Raw genomic sequence first — 18930 nt, forward strand, 5'->3', positions numbered from 1 at the left:
AGGCAGAACAGGAGGCTCCAGGACAGCAACACCAGCCTCTTCCCCAGGAGGCGCGGTCTCTTGCAGGGCTGCCTTCAGCCATATCCTGCAGCTTTGGGAAATCCACAAACGGAAGCCTTCCTGGGCCCTGGGCACAGAGGACTCTGCTGGTCCCTTGCAGGACTTGCCGATGGTGGAGCTCACAGCTGCTTCCTGGCAGGGATTGTGGTCCAGAGAGCTCCGGGCTGGGTGGTCTGGAGGCCTCCCTGCCTCTGCAGTCAGTTTTGGACTTACGCATGCTCTCTTCTGGAGTGTGAGTGCAGTCCAGGTAGATAGAAAGATGTAGCATTTGGTTTCATGTCAAAACAGCTCAAATAGACCAAGGTTTGGGCTTTCCTGGGTGGAGCATTTAGTGCATGAAGGCAGCCGACCTGCTGATGTCTGTGTGTACAGAACAAGTGGTCACTCCTGACTCTGGGGTGCTGGTGCTGCTGTGCTGTGATTTATGATGAGGAATCTGGGACTCATGCCACCCGGTGCGTGTCAGTGCCCGTAGCCTGTAGCCCGAAGTCCCAGACTCGGCACTGATGTCCTGGAATATGAAATGGTCAGTGGGAGCCAATTTGGGAGGGCGGAGCCAGGACTGCAGGGTCCTCGAGACCCGTTCTTTCTACTAGCCATCTCTTTGGGAAAATTTTCTACTTTCTCGGTGCTGTTTTTAGTATTTTCTATTTTATCAGTCATTTCTCATGCTGTTGAAGAGGCACTCAGCCTCTTAACTAAGAGAATCGAATTTTCCGTCAATCCACAGCATGCTCCCTCTGAGTAGATCACTTTTTGTGCATCACCGCTTCATCTTCAAACTCGTCTTCTGACGGGATGGATGCTCCAGCACACAGCCCAGAACACAGCCCCGCCTGATGCAAGGAGCCGAGGGACTCCCAGCGTTCCGCAGCACCGGCCGCTCCCTGGACAGGTGTCTTTGAGTCTGAGCTTCGGGAGGGGCCTTGCTTCCCCTTCATGCTGCTCCCAAGGCTGTACAAGCAGAGGAAGTGCACTCTGAAACTGCTCAAGGACAGAGCTTGTCTGGACTCCTCCTCTCCAGGTGTGCCCTGGGCCACTGGTTGCTTCCCCCCCTTGGAGGTCATCCTGGCTTGTGGTGGTCCATGTGGATTCTAAGCCCAGGTGCTGTGTAGGGCAACTGTGCGGGAGAAGACTCAGCCCCTTCCTGTCCGCCCAGCCGGCACCAGGTCTGCTGGGAGGTGTTCGGGCTCCAGGTTCGCCCCGGTGCCATCAGGAAAGCAGGACATAGCTCCACTCCCCGCACCCGCTCAGGCCTCAGATGGGCTGGGCAGTGCCTGGGCACGAGTCTCCCCTGAGGAGGAAGTGAAATGAGGGTGCAGAACTCTTAGCAGAACCCCTGCGCTGTTCAGGGCGTGAAGGACAGGACGGCAGCTGGCCTCACCCCAGTTGTTGCGGTTGCATGGGCTTATCAGTTTTTCCTTTCCTTTTTTTGGTACACAGAAGAGACTCACTTCCCACCTAACTTGGAACTGTGATGTCCTGTGTCACAACTTCACACCCATTTGACTGAGAGAAATACTGAGTCTGAGAGCAGTGCTTAAAGGGAGAAAACAGACTCTAGATAATAATTAGAGCCAGTTGTTAAGACAAAGATGCTGAAAGAAAGCATTTCCTGCCGTTTATCTCCTGAAGTTTAACATGGACCTGCTGGTGATGACCAAATGCCAATATCATTAACCTTCGAGAGAAGAAGTTGCTCAGCTGCCAGTCACTCTGGGTAGCCGGGTGTGTTCAGGACCTCAGCTGCAGTCCTGCAGGCTAGGGTGGGGAGTCCAGCTGGCCTTGGGGGTCCTGGCAGGGAAGCTGCTACATCTGTTTCTCGTAATTCTGGCCCCTGTGGCTGGAGCTGTCTTCACACGCAGCCTGAGGCTCATGCCAAGGCCAGAGCTGGAGTTGGAAGCACGTAGAGCCTTCCCCTGCACCCCACCCTGAGCACCAACCATGGTGATATTTCCTGGGAAACTGCCCTGCCACCTTCTCTCTCACGTCTCGGGAGAAAGTCAGGTTAAGCCAGCTGAAAGGCTCTTTCCCATTCTCTCCGTGCTGAAGTTTGCTGCCTCTCTGTCATTAGGTGTGCATGCGCTTTCCTGTCCTCTCTGACCTCTACATCCTGCGACTCTACCCCAGGGGAGCTGTGAGCCAGAGCAGCCAGAGTCTCAGTTTACAGCAAGGACAGGTGATGGGGCAGTGACCTTCCCCAGGCTACAGTACACAGAAGCCACCTGTGGTCGCCAGGACAAGGCCACAGGGTATGGATGTGTCACTTCCCAAAACCAAGCTTAATGCGGGACTGGAAGGTCACCTCTCTCCAGTACTGGGATTAATCTATGCTTCTCAGAATTCATGGAAGACACTTTTCTGCCTCACTGGAAAACTGAGGTGACCATCAATCTGCAAACGCCCTGCAACCTGAGACACTTGCTAAGATAGTTCAGGAAGGCTGGCACATGCTAAACCCAAAGGCAGTTCGAGGGCAAACACTGTCACATTCACAGGCATGCCAGCCGGCCGTCTAGACCTTGGGCATTTCCGGCACACAGCGGGAAATGATGGGAGACCTGGGTCCTTATTTCTCATACATCAGAGGGACTCCAACTTGTGCTCACTGGGATCTGCCCCTGGGAAGAATGCGCAGGCCATCTCACCGAAGTTGTCCTCATTCCGAGGCACGTGCGGGGCACGGCCCTGTGTTCCCGTGGGGGAGTGCTCTGCTGGCCAAGGGCTCTGTGTGGTTTTCCAAGAAGCTCACAGAAAGCTCAGAGTCCTCCAGGGGAAGAAGTCAGGGCCCTGCGAGGCTGTGGGGTAGCACTTCCTTCCGTCCTCTGGACCTGTGTTTGCAGCAGGACGACCCGGACAGGTGCCAGACACCTCCGGAGCTCTGTGTGCAGCATCTCACTGGGCATCAGGGTTTGTATCCTTCTGGCTCATCGCCAAGCTGGGACAGAATGGCCATGCAGACTCACACCTGTGTAAACATGGGAGGGCGGCGTCCGGGGCAGCCCCTGGTAACCTCCCGCTTCATGGTGGCGTGTTTCAAACTCCACGCCTGGAGGAAGCGGTGATCTCTGCCGATCACTGCTCCCCTGTGGATGTGTGTGCTTGTGCTTTCTAGTGTGAATGGGTCTGGTCTGGCTGCAGCTCAAAAAGGCAGGAAAAATGCAAAGTGCGCGAGGCGGGAGTGGCCCCTGGGCCACAGCCTGCAAACGCTATTTTTCTGAATGACAGGCCTTCACTTGATCAGCTTTTGTTACCTACAGAAGCTTTTGCACTCCACAGCCTCCTCCTCCATTCACTTGCTTCTGTGCCTCTTTCCCTTTGGTCCTGGAGACCCCGGGTAAGTCCAAGCCCACAGTGCTGCCCATCGGCTCTGTCTGCCCAGGAGGTTGGGAAGAAGCACTTGGAGATCCAGCAGAACTCTGCTTGGTGGTTCCAAGTTCCACACCACTCTAAGGTTCCTTTTATTCTCTCTGACGCACTGGTTTCTCATAGCACCACAAGAGAGTCATCACTTTCTTATTTGCAATAGGTTCAGAAAATAAAACACCTCCTGGCATCAAATGCTGGGAAAATGGATACACTGGTGTTTGGAAGACATTCCCACTCAGGACCAGCTTGTGCTGGGGCCCATCTGCCCTGCATGGGTGCAGGGTCAGACTCTTGCCTTTCTATCTCAATTGTGAAGTGGGAAAAGAGAAACGGAGTGATAAGAGTCATCTCCATCACATCCACTATATTCAGTTAAGAAGCTTCTACTGTTGCAGCAAAGTGTGGCAGCTCAACATTACAGCCAAGTGTTTCGGCCATCTGAAGGTCTCTGGCAGCGAAGAAGTCCAGTGGCACTTGGAGAGATGCAGGGATTCTTTATTACACCAGCAGTCTCAGAGGAGTTTGTGCTCCGAAGTTTGAACCCCAAACAGCAATGCAAGCAGCTTTATATAGAGATCTTGGGGTAGGGGCTGGCCCACCTACCAGGCGAGCATGTTCATCAAGGCTGATGGGCAAGGTTAACAGAACATTATCAAAACCTTAGGTATAAACATCATGCAGCACAGTTACATTGCTTGAACAGAACGTCCTATGGCTAAAACATGGTAGGGTGGGGCTTGGTAACAGCCCTGTTGTACCTTATTTCTTTACCACATCAACCATAGGAGGCTGAGGCAGAAGGATTTCAAGTTTGAGCTCAATCTGGGCAATCTAGTAACTTAGTGACACCCTGTCTCAAAAGAATAAATAAAAATAAAACATTAAAAGTGTTGGGGATATATCTCCTTGCAAAGGCCTTGGGTTCAATCATCAACATCACACACACACACACACAAGTGTGTGCAAAGCTTCAAATGTTTCCATTTTTAAAAGTAGCTCACTGTTTTAGAATTAAAATATAAAATGCACTTAAAGTCTGATTAAGGAGCCCAGAATTAGTGGCCAGGTCCGATCAGTGTGTCTCTGGATGGAGCTCCGCTGTGGTCACATCACTGTGCCCTGCAAATGTGCGGGAAGCTCATCTGCAGGGCATAGTGAAGAAGAGGAGCGAGACCCCTGGAAGCAGCATCCCGAGTGCAGGACAGGCAGGGCCACAGGGCAGCACCTGCCTCGGAGCAGAGATTTATTTTCCAGCCCATGAGCTTGCCTGGTTGCGGTCCATGGCACTGCCTTCCTCTGAGGACACACAGTTCCTTGGGGCCATGCTGCCAGGGTTCTGGTTCTACCCTCCCCCCAGTCCCTGAGCTGGCCTCCAATTGCTGATCCACCTTGTACCACTGCTGAGCCAGTTTCTCCCGCCTTCCTTCCGCAGGTGCCAGGGCCCCACCTTCCTCTTGGCCTCCCTGCTTCTCTCCCCAGGACCTCAGCAGTGCGGGTTCTCAGTTGTAAGAATGTGGCTGCCTGCAGAATGACCTGTGCACTGCCCAGCCCCAGGCTGAAGCCCCTGCAACCCCAAACTCTGTCCGCTTCCTGGCCGGGCCCTGACTTCTCTCTCCCTCAGGTGCCGCTCCTTTCCAAGCAGCTCCACCCAGTGCACGGTCTCCTCTCAGGCCTGAAGATGCAGCCTTGGTCCCTCCTGATGGCCTCCTCTCCTGTGGGGCCCTGGGCCTTGGCTCTGCCCCCAGCCGTGAACAGCATGTGAAAATGCAAACACAGTGGCTCTGTTGCACATGCGGGCGGTGGGACTCTGATGCTCCAGGCAGGACTAGTCTGACTGGTCAGGGGCCCTCAACAAGACACGATGCAAGCCAGGTCTCCAGACCCCAGGACCTGGGAGGAGCAGAAGCAGAAGCAAACCAGCTGACAGCCTCACAAGACCCATCCCACGTGTACTTGTTCTCAGTGTCCCTCGGAGCCAGTAGCGTGGGTCTCAGCATGGAAAGCCCCAGATCAAGTAGACCTCAGGTCTGCAAAGCCAAGTTTCTCAGCTGAAGGCCCTGACAGCGAGGCGTGGAGAGCCATTCCCCTCTCAGTGCATGTGTGCAGGCGTGAGTGTCTCCCTCGGGTGGGGGGGCACACAGACACACAAAGCACTTGCACACGCTCACACACACATTCACTCAAACAGGCAGACACACACGCATACCTGCATGCAGACATTGCTTGTTGTTTAAAAACTGAGTTCCAGTCCTTAGACTAGACTGTTGAATGATTGGTTACTGAGTGAGGAACTGTACAGACCATGTGCATTACAATATTCAGAAAAAGAAATGGTCAAAGGAAACTCCAACCTGATGACTTTGGTTTTATTTGCATGTCTCTTACATGCAGTACTGTAATGGATACCAGTACATAAAACCACAGCACTATACTATACAGTACCATCAGCAAAAATTGCAGCATGGTATAAATGAGGTGTACTGTACAAAAGACACAGAAGCTCTATGAACAAGATGTACAGAACTGCACAGAAAGGAAATGGATTGTAAGTCCAGGCAGTGGTGGTAAGTCTGAACAGTCTGAACAGCTTGCCTCAGGTGAAGGTGCACACAGTCCTTAGATAGACAGGTCGCTGAAGGAAGAATATGTGTACACACGTGGCCATAGCCCACAAACAGTAACACGGTATATTCACAAATAATAGCAAAAACCCTTATCAGAAATTCATACTCGTGGGGTGAACATACAGTGTTCTAGAGAAATGCACCTTCCTGCTCCTGAAATCCCCAAGGTAGAGACTCCCCAATAGACTGCTTGGTGAATGGGGTCTCTGGCCAGGCACAGAACTCAGGGGACTATCCCTATGCGAACTTCCCTCCATAGGGCTGTGATGTTGTATCTTGGTTTTCATAGTTTCCCTTTTGGACACCAACCGTACAAGACCCTAAACTCCAGACGTGAGCTCTAGGAAATGCCAGGGACCTGTGCACACATCTGTGCTGGAGGAGCCAGGGTGAGAGGGACTTGCAAAGCAAGGCATGGCCCTGGGCCATGCTGAGCTCTGGCAACCAAAGGTATCAGCATCGGCGTGCATGGAAAAGCACACAGAATCCACAGCCGCGCCCTCTGTGATCTGACCCGGGCTTTCCTGAGCCCTGCTCAGTTTCCTGTCCCCAAACAGGAGTGTTGATTGATGAGTCCACAAGGGCTCTGCATGGCTACAGGAGCTGCACAACTAGATGGATGACATCCAGCCTGAGAGAGATGCTCAGGACACAGCCAGTGTTAGCAGAGGACCAGGACCAGCTGCTCTCTGTCTCCCAGAGACACAAATGAAACCTGAAGGGTGAGGGCTTCAGCAGCATCATACGGTAGTAATTTGGGATCTAGAGAACTTCCTGAGGCTGGACTGGGTTACCAAGGAAAGAAACAGAGTCTGTTCTCCCAAAGTCTTTTAAAACAAGTCCTGTCCGACTCTGTTAAGGTTTGGGTCCTCCAAATTCAGACTGGGTAAGGGCCCAGACTCCATTCTGCCCATATGCAATATTTTCTTCTCCCTCCCTCCCTCTCTCTCCTCACTTCCTTCCTTTATATTTCACTTTTCTTATTAACGAGCACAAGATTTAGTCTTTGGCATGTAGCTCCCAGAGCATGGACAAGCCCAACATTCCCGGAATCACCCTCTTGCTGAAGACGTGGAAGGATTCTCCTCATTTTATATTTTTTCTCCACCAGCACTATTTTTTTTTCTCTTGGTACACACATGGTCAGATTTAAAATCTGCTAGAAATCAGCACCCAATTGCAGTCTCCAGTTCTCTTTCTTCCCTAGGCAATGGAGAGAGAGAGAGAGAGAGAGAGAGAGAGAGAGAGAGAGAGAGAGAGAGGAGAGGGAGGGAGAGAGAGAGGGAGAGAGAGGGAGGGAGAGATTGAAGGACTTTTCCATGCTTTCCTTGTCTTTGTTGGGCAGATGTGTGGTGGGAAGGGGAGGATGACTTGGAAGCTTTCTGAGGCTTCTGCTTCCCTCATGCTCTGTGGTAGAGCTTGTTACAGTTGATTTATATCTGGATGTCCCACGAAGCGCCATGCACTCACAGGGCTTTGGGGCAGCAGCTGGATGGAGGGGGCGCTGTATTCACCAGTGGGCTAAGGCACTGAGGAGTCTAGGCATATGTGTGAGGAGGCAGTCGGGGGGACGTGGCCTGGAATGGAGTCCGCCGCCCTCCTGGCTCCTCCCTTCTCTCTCTGCTTCCTGTCCACCATAATGTGAGCGGCTCTTCTCTGCCAAGCCCTTCTGCCATGCTGTTTCTTCCTGGGAGTGGCCAACCATGGACTGAAACCTGAGCCCACAATCCTCTCCTCCTTTAATTTGCAGGTGTCAGATATTTTGTCCCAGGGATGAGGAAAGTGGCCAAGACAGGAGCTTTTTGCCTGAAGTGAATGGCTGGGAGGGGCTGTGGCTAGTCCACGTGAAAGCAAGAAAAGAGCCACCTTCCACCCAGCAGAACTTTAGACTGGAATTTCCCAACACTCTCACCAACAGTGGGGGTCATGTACCCTAAGACCCCCAGGCTTCTCCCCCTCCATGTACCTTGAGCCAGTGGGAGGGGCTTCTGCTTGAGGAGAGTGGGGAGTGCAGCCTGGAATCAAGAGGCCACTTGGCTTTTGGAATGGCCTTTTCATCAAGGAACTTTTGGCAGCCTATGCCAGCCCCCTCTGCCTCCTTGAATGCACACACATACTCTCAGGGCTGTGTCCAGACACCTGCTCTTCCTGGTGAGGAACCCAGGTGCACAATGCAGCCCCAGTGTCCTGCCCGCCTGTGTGGATTGAACCCTGAGCCCACACGGGGTGTCCCAGGCATAGATTCGCACTGTGGTTCAGTGGGGGCTGCTGGTGGCACAGAGGTGGAGCCAATCCATACCCGAGGTACTCGGTCCCTGCCCTCTCCCTGGCATTCTGCACCTGTGCAGTGGCAGGAGAGGGGACTCTAGTTTCAGGAGCGAGCTGTGGCGTGGCCATGCCAGGTCAGGTTTCACACCCTGCAGGGCTTGGGTGTGGAGTGAAAAGCAAGCCCATGGCAGGGCCCTGTTTCCTAGGACCCCGCTCCTGCAGATGAATAGGGAACCTGAGACGGGAGAGAAAGACGACAGGGATTAGTTCTGTGTGGAGTAAATGTTGATCTTTCCTCACCTGCTTTTAACAAGTCTTCGCTTCGCTGAAATATTTTTTTATTAAATTTTAATCAAAAGCACAAAAACAGATTGTTTATCATAGGAAAGACTAACCTTATTGTAAGCCTTTCTGTCCAGCCGGTCTTACGGATATTAACGGCCCAATAAGAGCTCACCACACTTCTTCCAAGGGCGCCGGACCACAGTCCTGCAGGGAGCTCGGGGGCAAATGGAATGAGCGGGAAGAGTCAGCTTCATTTAGGGACAACCTTCTCCCTTCATGGTGGGGTTTATTGTAGGAAACCTTTCTTGAAGAAAGCTGAAAGCCGAATCTTTAAATTTCCATGCATATCATTGCTTCTCTCTGGGAGATCTTACATAGTCAATTGAAGTTCCAGGATGGACGGAATTAAACAAGAAGCTCGGTGCACTTCTGGCCTGTAGTGATGCCCTGATATAAGTTCTTGGCTTATTTCTAAGGTAGCATGGACAGCGTCCAGGAGGAATGGGCTACATTTGTCTTCTCAGTGGATATTCAAGGGCATGGCCCAAGCCATGAGCCAGCCTGGCACCCCACGCTTAGCATTTTCCTCTGCAAGGCACATCTCTCAGTTGTCACTCTGATCCTTGAGGACGTACTTCAGAAGTGGAGTGATTAAAGTCAGCCACATCCTAGCTTTAGGATGGCTAGAAAAATAATTAAGTAGAAAAAATATAAACATATTAATATTGTTCTTAAGCTGCATCCATTCTCCTACAAATATCTCAAAGGTATCACCTTTATAGCCAAGTAATATCCCACTATGTATAGAAATCACATTTTCTCTATCCATTAGTCTGTTGATGGATATATAGGCCACTTCCAAGATTTAGCTATCATGAACAGCGCTGCTATATACATGAGTGTGCATGTATCATTGTAATGTGATGTGTTTAACTCTTTTGGGGAGATACCTAGAAGAAGAATAGCTGGGTTGAATGGAATTTCTAGTTTTAGTATTTTAAGAAATCACCATATTGATTTCCATCGTGGTTTTACTAGTTTATATTCCCACCAGCAATGTGGGTGGGTTCCTTTCTCACCACAGCCTTGCTATCTTAAATACTGCATGCTTTCTCTCATATGAGAAACTCAAAACACAAATAAAGAGCAAAATAAATGACTGATAAAAGAAAACAGGAAGATGAGTATTTTACATGTAGGAAGGGGACCAGAAATCTGAGGGCAGGAGGAAGGGAAAGGGGCGTAAAGGATGTGGGATGTGTCAGGAACAGGTACCAACTACCCACAGTCCATATAACCATGCTGTGTCACAAACGTGGCCTGAAAAGAAAAGAAAACAAGGGGGAGATCTGGCCACAGAGGCAGGAGAATGGGAAGGTGAAAGGGAATAGAAGGAGTTGAGATACACCGAGCACACGTGCCTGGTCCCCACGATGAATGTAGACACCATGTACTACAAACATGTGCTAACAAAAGAGAGGCTTTTAGTAGCCTCTTGCAAGAGACAATGCTATTGTATAATGAGACAATCACCAAGTACTTGTGTTTATTGGTCAGCTCTACTCAGATGTCCTCAAGCTTCAACTTCACTGTAGCCCAGCTTTCTTCTCGTCCTGCACGGAATCCAAGCTTGCTTCTTTCCCCTCCTTCTCTTGGAGACCATTCAGTGACAAGTCACCTTGGTGTCAGGGTAAGATTCCTCTCTCCTCATGGTCACCATAGTCCCCGAGTAACATGCCACACAGATGGGCAGGCAGCCTCTGCATGCACGAGGAGGGTGGCAATGGCTGCAGCTTGCTCAGGGTTTCCAGTGCTTGGGGATCTTGAATGACTGTCAGAATGTCACCAACCCTGCCCCTGACAGCACTTCATCCTGAGGCAGAAGGAAGGTGAGATCCGACCCCAGGGAACTTCCTAACCCCGAGCCTCCACTTCAATCCCAGCTCTGGTTTATTTGGACCAAGGAGTGTGCATGGGTCCAGGAGACCTTGAGCCCAAGCAGGGTGGAATGTGATCCTGTGTGTTTAGAATCGTTATACACATTACCTAAAACCCTTACAGGTTTGCAGGACGGATATTGATCTGTATGATACAGAAAATATTCTGTCTTGGGAAAAGTGAATAGCTTTCCCAAAACTGCACAGCTATGACATATTCGTTCTGGACTCAGAATTCTCTGGCTCCACCACCAACCTGCAGCCTTCCTGCTTCCTGGTGACCTCGGGTCTGACTCAGGACATGGGGTATGTGATGTCCCACAGGATGGCACAGCCTGCAATTCTCATTCAGAATGCTTCAAGTGCTGCTTCACTGTTTAAAACCATAAACACGTAAAGATTGATTTTTATCTCCTAAAGATTTTATTTCGGGAACATAGAGAGCCAGATATAATGTTAACTTGAGAGCTTATATTTTTGTCCCCCAAAAGTAACCATAAAATGAGCCAAATTCCATAATAGTGTACATAGGAACTCTGTAGGGCATAAAGAAAAAAAATCTCATAATGCCTTTAATTATGACTTTACTGCTGTTCTAGTTTCTGCAAAGTTTATATTACTAACCTAATCTGAAAGTAATTTAGATAATAAGATGAGATGTATTGTTCACATGTTTGTAACTTTAATGGCCCAAAATAGTTGGAAAATTGCCCAAAAGGGGGAAATGCTTTAAAACTAAATGTCAGGAGAATAAAGTGAGCCCATTTACATCATGTTATCCTTTTCCTTCCGGACTCACTTCAAGATGTGTGAATGGGGTGAATGCCAAGATATTCTACCTTTTAAATTCCAAGATTTTTAGATAAAAGTAGACTATATTTGGATTGGGCTTAGAGTGAAAGTCTCAATCTAATCCTATGTCTGCTTTTATAAACTGTCATACAGAAGGCTCATTTTATTTCCATTTTTCATGGCCAATAGTCTATATTTTCCATATACCTAAGTCATTATTTTAACTCCTCTGGAAAGACTCATAAACTAAAGCAAACAAAAGGAGGTAAACAAACAAAGCACACTGAATGCATCTGGGATTATTTTTGGTTCACGGGAAATTGCATCCAGAAGTGGCATCTGCACAGTCTCTGCGAGCTGGGTCTCAGGCACCCAGCACATCCGCATGTAAGGCAATACCCACCCTGGCCCGGGTCTGTCACCACCTCCACGGGGCTGGCGGGGCAGCTGACAGTGTCTATTTGCTGCTGCAGGCTCAGCACAGGAGGACAGGCTGACGGGGGCTTCCAGGTGGGGCCCCCTAGCCATCAGTCATCCCTGTCAGGGAGAAGAAGCCCTGTCGGGGAAGGAGAGGAGGGAAAATCACCCCAGGGGTCTTAGGAAAGGCTGTCACCGCATGAGAATCGGTTCAGCTGTATCAGTCTGGAGTAAATACACGCGTATTCTGAAAATGAGTAAAATGATTTTGTTTTCCATGTTTCTTGACTGTGTATAGCTATAAAACTTAGGAACTATATTGTAAAATTAAATAAACATGAAAGTCTTATTTTAGTTTAACTGAGAGACTAGTCAAAGACTTCTGGGGTGGCTTGGCGGTTTTCAGTTAGAGCTGGTTTGAATCCTTGCACAAGGCCAAAGGGTGGCTTCACCATGCACTCCCATGGTCCCCTCCCCGCCACACAGGCAGCTGAGGAATGTGCAGAATCATGTTTCATTCTCTTGGGAGTTACCGCGGCCACATTTCTTTAGCAGCTTCCCTTCCAAGGCCAGCACCGTGCACTCCTACACTGTGCCGTCTTGGCCCCAGGGTGCCATCTTGGTTCCATCCACCGTCTTTCCACCTCCGTAATTCTCTGAGCCCTTGGGGTTGTTCCCAAATGCAGTGTTCTGGGATCTTTCCTGGGAGAGGCCAGGTGGAGATGAACAGGGACACATAGCCCTTGAGACAGGAGTGGCTCGGGGTCAGATGAAGGCTGCAGGGACACACCGTGGGGTGGGCCATCCAGAATGGGAACAACCTTTGGCTGTTGCTCTTGTTTCGAGACAGGAAATGATCTGGGATCCACACCGTTCCACCTGTCACTGGAAAATTGACTTCTGGGGAAAATGGAGAATGCTACATGACATCAAACAGATCCTAATGTGTGCACTGTGTCAAGGAATATGTATATATTAGAATCTTCAAAGAATATTTTCTTTCATTCTAACCTATCCCATGAGTCATAACTCAGTGTCAGAGAGTCATTCCCCATGTCTAACCTAAATTCTTCATGCTGTCATTTAAGACCATTTCCTTTAGTTCTGCCTTCTAAAGGCATAAGACTGCTGGCTGGCCACCATTCTGCCTGGGAGTTTTCACGTGTTTTAAATAGAGGGACTGAATCACTTTCAATTATTTCTTTTTTCAGGTTAAATAATTCTAACCTCATTCACTCTTCCTCCTGGACTGCATTTCAGTGATCAGAGATGACACTCTGGTGACCCCAGGGACATGGACTGCATGTCAGGTAACCATGTCTTGGGCAACAACCCAGGAAATTCCTCACCAGCAATCAGCAACCAGTAAACGGCTCTTCATCCTCACAGAGATAAGCCGCTGGTCTGGTAACTGTGGAGAGAGCGAAAATGCAAAGAATTCAGACCGGAGTCCAGGAGCATGGTGGTGTGGACACTGCTCCCGCACACCTCCTCAGCCCGCCTGCTCCAGCTAGCCACAAGGCTGCCCGTGCCCCTGAGGGCGGAGGGGCTGGGGACTCCCCATCATGACTCCTGATGCTCCATCTACGCTTGGGACACTCATCTCCACAGCAGGTGCCAGGCAGGGCAGTGGTCGGAGGGTGAGTGGGGAGCAGACAGTTAATTTCTAAGGCACATCTGTTACGTGTGCAAATGCCCATCTCACTGTCCTACGTCGCACTTTTCTTTCCTGCCTAATACTCCTGTCTCCCTATTCATTCATTCCAGATCTCTTGTGCCCAGTGAGCGAGCGTTTCTTTCCTGCCTTGCACTGCATGTCACATGGAAATGGCAGAGCGAAGCTGCTGGCCTCTGGGTCTGGACTGAGGGAGGAGGCTGGGAAATCCAAGGTTGGAGAGGTTCTGTGGTCAGGCTCACGGGGAGGCCCGGGAAGCCCGCTCTCCCAGACTCTGCTCTCTCCTAGGGCACCAGCGGGACCCAGGCCACACGGACTGTGGAGGAAACCACTGCAGGTCACCAGCTCCGTTACTGCGGGCTGCACCCCCGGGAAAGTGCTGCTTACTGAAGAGAAGTGGCAAGAGAAAAGGAGCCGGTTTATAAGTCAGGAAGTGAGTCGTGATGAGGGTCCAGGCTCCTACCGCTGCTCTCAGTGGCTTCCGCAGTCCCTGGGTACTTTGTGCTCTCAAGACAAGCTGGCAATTTTCAGCAGTGGGAGACAGGGCAACTGCGCATGTCCCCAATTGACCGCAAGGGATGGTGACTCGCCGCTGGGCTGGGCCTCTGCAGAGTCCCGCTGAGGACCGGCCAGAAGGAACGGCTTCCAGGGGAGACAGCTTTCCTCCGGGCTGGCCTGCCACCTGCTCCCAGCACGGGCTTCTGCGAGGCATGCTGAGCACAGACAGCAACGTGCTTGTGTCCTGGGAAACTTAAAGAATAAGGCATTACATAGTTGACTTAATGCTCTTCTTAACTTCCCAAGTCCCCACTACAGTGTGGATGAGGACACAAGAAATGTGTCTGTTAAACATAATGACTGACAATCTTCTAGTCTCGAGCTGTCTCTCTGCCATCCCCAAAGAACATCTGGGATGGTAGTTTGTGCGCAGCTGACTTTTCAGTAAGCACCCCATGTAAGTGCCTGTAATCCTAGCACTCCAGGAGGCTGGAGCAAGAGGATGCAGGTTCAAGCCCAGCCTGGGTAACTTAGAAAGACCCCATCTCAAAGTTAGAAATAAATAAAGGGTTGGGGATGTAGCTTAGTGCCAAAGCCCTAAATTCAATCCATACTACTGGAGAAGGGAAGAAGAAAGAAAGAAAGAGAGAGGACACAGAGAGAGAAAGAAAGAAAGAGGGCTGAGGATTTAGCTCAGTGGTTTCACCGCCTGCTGCGCAAGAGCAAAGACCCAAGTTCGATCCCTGGTACCGAAAGAAAGAAAGAAAGAAAGAGAGAGAGAGAGAGAAGGAAGAAAAATTCTTACTATTTTTCTATGAGGTAGCTTAATTGTTTTGCAAACATTATATTATAACATTTTGTTCCAACCTCTTCTAGACGATATATAAAAGGTGAAGCTATTCAGCATGAGATAGAGTAGAGGAAATTTTTAAATGATAAACCCTAAATTTACATACTGGTCAAACTATTAATTTTTGCTTATTTATTCATTACACCATTATTGGTTAATTACGTAGGCACGAAATAACTTTGTAAAATGAAAACTGAAAGTGGCCATCGGTGGATTGACCATCTTTTCAGTCTCTAGAGATCTTCACAATAAAAGTCTAGTTCATCTAAAAAAGGTAGAAAAAGAAGGAAACATGAAAATTAGAAAATATTCAACAAAGTGAGTCCCATTATAGTAGTTTTGAACATATATATGCAATCCTTATTTTAGCCCTTCTGAGAAAGTAACAGAAGTGTGAACAGCTGAAAAGAAAGCAGACCTGCCGGCTGAGTTCTGGAAGAGACCGGGTGTGCTCTAGGCCGCACGCCCACTGCCGAGGCTTGCTGGCTCCCGGGAGGCCTGGGTCCCGTCTGCAGGCACAGCTGCCCAGTCGCCGGGCCTGGGCGGCTCTGTTTTCCGCTGCAGGCTGAGGACCCGCAGGCCCGTCCCCCTCCCTGCAATCGGCCCTCTCGGCTCTCAGCGCCCACAGTTTTGTTGGTCTGAATTGTCCTGGGCCCAGCCGGATCACAGACTCGGAGCCGCCTGGCTCATGGCCAGGGAGAGCAGGCTGGGCCAGTGAGAAGACGCACGGACTCACGGAAGATGCTGAGCAGTGTTCAGAGTAGGAGACCAGTGAGGACACAGCAGCGAAGGCAAAGGGAAAGAAAGGCGGCAGCACTTTTGGTCTTAGAGGATGCACAATGCCAGGTGCGAAGCCCTTGGGTTAGGCACAGAGCTCTTCTCAGACAGAACTGCCCCTGCGGCCTTCAACCCTGGTGCTGGGCAGAAGGTGGTGGCTCCCCGCCCCAGCAGAAAGGGTCACAGCCCAGGTGGGCATTTCAAGCCCCAGTCACCTGTCCCTGAGGCGGCCCGGAGAGAAAGAGGCTCAGGCTTCGCCCTGGCAGTGACGGAGGGCACCAGGGTGCGGTGGGGCCAGCACAGGCCACCCTCACCAGCCGGACGCACTGGGCGAGCCAAAGAGCGACCCAGGCCTCCTCGGTGTGGCTGCCAAATGGTGTGTCAGGGAGCGCTGTGCCCGAAGGACCTCAGGCTGGAGAGTTATGGTCTCACAGCTCAGGAGGCAGAGGCCCAGGCCAGGAAGCTCCCTCCCAGGCCTCACTCTGGCTCCGCTGAGGGCCGGCCTGGTCCTGGGCTGTGGCCTCTCCCTCCCTGCCTCCCTCCCTACCAATCCCCTACATACGAGGTTCAGCTCCTCACTCCAGCACGACACCTGCAGTGACCCTGTCCAGCCAGGTCATGCCTGGAGGCCCTGGGGTCCAGCTTCAGCATACAGTGTGGGAGGATGCAGCTCAGCCCCTAGCAGGAGGCCCCTCCCGAGGCAGCTGTGCGGGTGGAGTTAGCTCAGCCCCACGAACTCCTCCCCTCAGCACCAGGCCCTGAGAGCCCAGGGCCCTGAGAGAGGCCGTGTCGCCAAGACGCCTGGTCACTGGGCCTCTCAGGCTTTCTCCTGTGACTGTTAGCCACTTCCCAAAAACTCCGCGGGACTCGATGGAGGACCGTTGGTCATCTATCAATTGCTGAGTTAGTTGAACAAACACGTGAAAGCATAGGAATGTGTGCCCTTCCATTTCTGAAAGTAGAAGGACGCATCTTTGTGTAATGCACCCCTACATGCCACCAAAACTGCCCAGAGCAGCATGGGGAGAAGACATCAATGAATCCCAGGGAAGCACTTCAGAATCTGTTGCCTTTGCCTCTAGGGCTCCTTTTAAACAAATCTGCAACTCACTGGAGAATTTAAAACCGTGTTTCTGAAGTATCTATTAGGCCGACTGAAAATGTTCACTGGCCTCATGCAGAGGCCTAGTGAATGAATGCGGGATGTATCAGGGAGAGCCAGGACTGCTGTGTGGTCAGCAGGGCCAGTGGCCCACTAAAGGTTGGCTGTGTAGGCCTAAGGCCTGGCGCTGTGTGGACGCAGACCTGTAGCCCTTCTGGGCCCCATGGCATTGAGGAATGAGGAGGCCTGACAGGGCTCACCTAGGCCCTCCCCGGTGCTCCAGCACACTTCAGCCGGACTGGGCACTCACCTGGCTTGGAGGGGAGCAGACGGCGGTGCCCTGGTGCCTGCATGGACCTGGTAGGGTCCTCCCGGGAGGTAAACGGGGTAGCTATTAACTCGCTGACCAGCCATGGCCTCAGTCCGGACCGCACTGAGGGAAGATTCTGCCAGCAGAATGGGAGGCGGACATGCTCTCCTGCTGCCCACCGGGAAGCACCCAGACGGGCGGCTAAGGAGGAGCTGGGCCCTCAGCTGGCCTTGAGCAGCCATTCCTTGGTGAGCACCAGTGAGTCCATTCAGGACACCGGGCACTTGGAATTCAATTGAACTGCAGAATGAAAATGATACCTGTGTCGGATAAATTAAGAATTTCTATCAAAATATCCCCCGACATTGAAAACACTGTGAGGTCTGTTTCCTATTGACATATGCAAAGAAAAAACAGTGTTCGTTTCCCTTACTTTTTATTAAATTTTTGCGTTATTAAGTTGTGGAGAGGTGTCATTTTACAACTTATCAAAGGGAGAGGGACAGACAGAGCAATGGCCTGCACTGCACTGCCTGGCCCTGTGTGTGGGACGGCAGGGCTGAGAGGAAGGGCCTGATTCAAGCTTCGGGCTCTCATTGTCTCCGGGGCTCCAGGAAGCCGAACCAGGAAGGATCCGTACAGAACACAAAGGGGTGCAGGGCCTGGATTCCCTTCTGTCTGTAGTATTCGATTTGGGAGGGGAGAAAAGAACGCTAAAAAGGAAGGGGAAAAGTACCGAAAAAGATAAACTGGTACTTAGAAGCAGAAGTGGAGTCTTGATCTAGTTTTCCTTTACAATGTGCTAAGCATTACCACATGAGAACAATATTAAAGCAGGGCATTTATCGGGGAAAATATAAATACCTGGAGCAATTAGCTTGGCCCTCAAAGTGAACTACAAGCCCTTTAGCAGCGCTGTGCAGTACAAAAGGAACATGAAAGAAACAATCGCAGTGTCAGCCAATGAGCCCAGCATAAAGGGAGGTGAAGTCACTGGGAGGAAATCCCCCTCTGATGTTGGTGGGACCCACACATGGGCTGCCAGACCTGGCGTGGAGAGGCACAGTGTGTCCCCCATACCCACCCCGCGTGCATTTCCAGACTCAGCCTTACAGGAAGTAACACAGGAGCCAGTGGGCAGGGTCGGCTGCGGGTCTCGTGTCCCGGTGATGGACCAGAGCCAGGGCCACGAAGCTAACTGGGAGAGCGGGCAATGTAGGTTCCTGGAAAAGCCTCTGCATTTGCATTTCCGTAAGACTCTAATGAAGGGTAAAAATAAGCTCTTTGCCGTTTTGAGAGGAGCCTGTATTGGGTTACACAGATTTAGAGTATCTTATTTTTTAGAGTTTTTAATAAACGTAAATGAATGCTTTGAGTTTAGATGAGGTATTTTAAATCTAAATGTGCATGTTTTCAGAGCTGTGCCATTTGTCCATTGCCACAAACTCTTTCTTTCTCCTATTACTGGGGATTGAATGCTGAGCTACAACCGCAGACCACCCCTTTAATTTTGAGTGGGGTCTCCTAAGTCACTACTGTCCGCACTGGGCTGGAACTTGCCATCTTCCAGCCTCAGCCTCCCAGAGGCACAGCAAGTCTGAGCACAGACAGCGCTGTGGTGTCTTCTCATACAGCTCTATCCATCCGGACAACTCCACTGCCCTGGTCGACCACCACCCAGGCCCAGTTTCGCACCCGCACATGGGGTCAGGGCTTGGCCCTGTGGACATAGTCCTTAGTGCTCTCCTTACAGAAGCCAGGCAAGCACAGATGAAGGTACCGCTGCTCCGCGCTGCTGCTTGTTTCTAGTTCAGAGCCAGATGTTAGATCATGCTGGCCTACCCCTGAGGGCTGAGCAGCAACCAGATCACCCACTGCCACCTTCATGAAGAGCTGCTGTGCAGTCCTGCTTACTTGTACACATGGTAGACAACTGGAGCTCATGGCTGCCAGTAGGGCCCAGGCC

The 18930-nt window shown here is 51.0% G+C and overlaps 1 long non-coding RNA gene across 1 annotated transcript; it reads right to left on the reverse strand.

Moving 5' to 3' along the window:
• Positions 1–9753: 9753 nt before the first annotated feature.
• Positions 9754–16223, reverse strand: LOC147824594 (uncharacterized). The gene is made up of 3 exons (XR_015442166.1): positions 16115–16223; positions 13891–14177; positions 9754–13163 (listed from the first exon to the last, which is right to left on the reverse strand). It is a non-coding gene; the product is annotated as an uncharacterized LOC147824594 (long non-coding RNA).
• Between the last annotated feature and the right edge of the window lie 2707 nt (positions 16224–18930).

The sequence above is a fragment of the Heterocephalus glaber genome, unplaced genomic scaffold (genome assembly GCF_053883595.1).
Source record: "Heterocephalus glaber isolate CG9 unplaced genomic scaffold, H.glaber_assembly_v1.0 deba00001537, whole genome shotgun sequence".
Lineage (NCBI taxonomy): Eukaryota > Metazoa > Chordata > Mammalia > Rodentia > Bathyergidae > Heterocephalus > Heterocephalus glaber.